This window comes from Hipposideros armiger, unplaced genomic scaffold (genome assembly GCF_001890085.2).
Source record: "Hipposideros armiger isolate ML-2016 unplaced genomic scaffold, ASM189008v1 scaffold_381, whole genome shotgun sequence".
In the NCBI taxonomy this organism is placed as follows: Eukaryota; Metazoa; Chordata; class Mammalia; order Chiroptera; family Hipposideridae; genus Hipposideros; species Hipposideros armiger.
This window is the reverse complement of record NW_017731731.1, coordinates 6,213-9,555: the sequence shown is the minus strand read 5'-3', so window position 1 is coordinate 9,555 and position 3,343 is coordinate 6,213.

The following is a 3,343-nucleotide window of genomic DNA, read 5'->3' as shown; positions in this document are numbered from 1 at the left end:
TTATTGTTTTAACGCCGGCGTCTGTCTTCACAGCATTGCACATCTTTCCGATGATGAAGTACATTTTTGATGATGATCAAGACATTTGTTTGCTGGAGCCACCATTTTCTAACTATTTCTTTTCAGGGACGGGGCGAATGTGTGAAGTTTTTTCATTTTCTTTTTTCTGCTTGTTTCCCTGTGACAGGCTTTTACCCTAGCAGGCCCGCACGGTGGCCTCCGGCTCGCGTGTAAATTTACTGCAGTTGTCTCCTGAGTTTCTCCATCATCATGCATGCCTCTACCACAGAAGGCTGGAAGCTGGACATTTCCTGCCATGTACTTTCGCCTGTTAAAAGCAGATAGGAAATGTGCTCAAGTCTTAACCACTAAATCCATATGATTAGGCTCAAATAGGTCAAGGCTGGAAATTTCAAGTGTTTCTGAAATTAATCAGCTAGAAAAGAAAAGTTTATCCTACTCATTAATGCTTAAATCATACAGAAACGTGCTTCTTACCCACGCAAAACTGTATATGACTCTGATGATGAAAATTGTAGGGTGTCATGGACTGTTAACTATGACATAAGGAAAAGCAGCAGAGAGCTGTGGCACTCTGCCTTCTATCTGTCTGGCAGTTCTTTGTTTCATGTGCTGTTATCAGTCATTGCAAAATCGCATCTTCCTTCCTCTGCATTGCAGCCTCCTCCCTTCCTCGTATGACACACAAATTAAATGACAGTCTTAAAAGAAACTAGAAAATANTTTGAGCTCTGAGCAACAGCGGTTCGAGTCCCGGCCCAAGCTGAGCAGCCACTGAGCTGCCAACAGGTGGCAGGATGGCTCAGCTAAAAAAATAAATAAATAAATAAAAATAAATTAGCTCCTTCACCACTGTTTGTCCAGTGATATTTTCTTTCATAGCTGCTATCACTATGTTTTTGTGTCCTCGCTTGTTTGCTACCTACCCTCCGTCCTCCCTGGACTGTAAGCTCATTGCGGGCAGGGCAATTGTTCTGTTATCACTGAACCTTCAGCTCCTAGGAGAGTGCCTAGCACATATCACGCACTCAGTAAGGGCTTGCTGAGCAATGAATGAAGACACTGATATCATCGGAGAACTAAGATAGGGCCTCCAATAACGTTAATACAGAAGAGAATACAGACATGCATGCAGGAGATGCACACAAAGCTACAGGGCTTCAAAGCAAAGAGAAATAAGTCCAATCAATTGAGAGACCTAGGATAGGTTTTAGTGAATGGGGCACCATGGGGGATGGGCCACAAAAGGACGCAGGATCTCAAGAGATGAAGATGTGGTGGAAGGTGTGGCCGAGGGGGGCTTAGTAAGAGCAAAAGGTAGGGGAGACCTGAGCATGCTCAGAAAACAGCCAGCGGTGTCCTTGCGCTGGGCCGGAGGGATTGTATGCAGCTGAGATTGTTGCGAGAGCGCATGGCGATTTGTTACTAGCCCCCGGGACGTGTGCCTCACAGGGTAGAATGTTCCCCGGGTTCCAGGTGTATTCGGTGAGGGCACCTCCCTGCTGAGCTCCGCCTGGGCCGGCCCTTTCCGGCCAGCACGTGTGAGCTGGGATCAATCCATGGCGCCGCGCCTCATGGTTGAAAGGAAACAGTAGCTTTCAGTCTTTTTCGTTTTTTTAAAACATAAAGCACAGGAGACGAAAGCGTCTTTGCTGAGGGTCACATTAGGCTGGGAGCTGCTTCAGCGGCTTGTTTAGGAGGCAGCAACATGGCAGAAGACATCAAGATCAAGATCAAGAATTATCAGACTGCTCCTTTTCTTTCTTTCTTTCTTTTTTTTTTTTTTAGCTGAGCCATCCTGCCACCTGTAGGCAGCTTAGCAGCTGGGCATCGAGTGGCCGGCCCCTTCAGACTGCTCCTCTTGACAGCTGCTTCCCCAATCAGAACCAGACCAGGAACTGTTGGCAGAACTACCTGGATTTCCACCGCTGTGAGAAAGCAATGACTGATAAAGGGGGTGATGTCTCCGTGTGCCAATGGTACCGGCGTGGGTACAAGTCCCTCTGCCCCATATCCTGGGTGTCGGCCTGGGACGACCGCCGGGCAGAAGGTACGTTTCCTGGGAAGATCTAAACTGGCTCTACCCCACCTCTCCTCTGTCCTCCATCCTTCTTCCAGGGAGGTGAAGGGGGACCTGGGTACATCCCACCCTGGGAACCTGAGTCATGGCTTACCTAACAATAAATACTTGCTGGAAAAGTGAAAGAAAAAAAAAAAGAACATAAAGCACAGAAGTTGTGTTTCCAATTTTGATTTTTTTTNCTGGTCTAATGAGTTGCTTTAACTAATAGAATGCAGCAGAAGTTACCTTGTGCCAGTTCCAGATCTAGACTTTAAAAGGTCTCACAGTTTCCACTTTTGCTCTTGTAGCTCAGTTTCCATGCCAAAAAGCCAGACTCCTGGACGATGAGAGGCCATGTGGAGAGAGGGCCTGAGGGATGAGTGGCCATCTTGGACATTTCTACACCAGCCAAGCTCTGAGCTCCCAGCTGAATGTAATCACATACGTGATCCCAGCTGACATCACTTGCAGTAGCAAAACGGCCTGCTGAGCCCTGTCTGACCTCCTCACAGCCAGCACAGAATCCTGAGAGCTAACATATTATTACTGTTTTAAGCCACTAAATTTGGAGTGATGTGTTAAGCAGAGCTACATAACATGTTTTTTGCTCTGTTGGAAACAACAGGAAACTGAGAATGGTGGGTACTTTCTAGAGGTTTTCAATTTACTTTGCCCAGATCCATCAGAGGAATCACTATCTATGGCAGCTATAGCCTTATGAATCATATTTCTTAAATAAAAAGACTTGAAAGTTGAGCTTATTCCTTGATCCATAGGCTGCAGAATGCATGTGGTGTCCACAGGCATGAAAACAACATTTGTCTCATTCTACATCTCCATCAGAGCTCTTAGATGACCAGGTGCATTGTCAATGAGCAGTAATATTTTGAAAGGATTCTTTTTTTCTGAGCAGATTTTAACAGTGGGCTTAAAATTTTCAATAAACCATGTTTTAAACCTATGTGCAGTCATACAGACTTTGTTGTCTCAATTATAAAACTCAGGCAGAGTCGATTTAGCATAATTTTTAAGGACCCTACGATTTTGGAAATAATAAGTAAGCACTGGCTTCAACTTAAAAGTCACCAGCTGCATTAGCCCCTAATAAGAGAATCAGCCTGTCCTTTGAAGCTTTCAAGCCAGACATTGAGGTCTTTTCTCTAGCTTTGAAAGTCCTAAATGTCGTCTTCTTCCAATAAGGCTGATTCGTCTACATTGAAAACCTGTTGTTCAGTGTAGCCACCTTCATCAATTATCTTA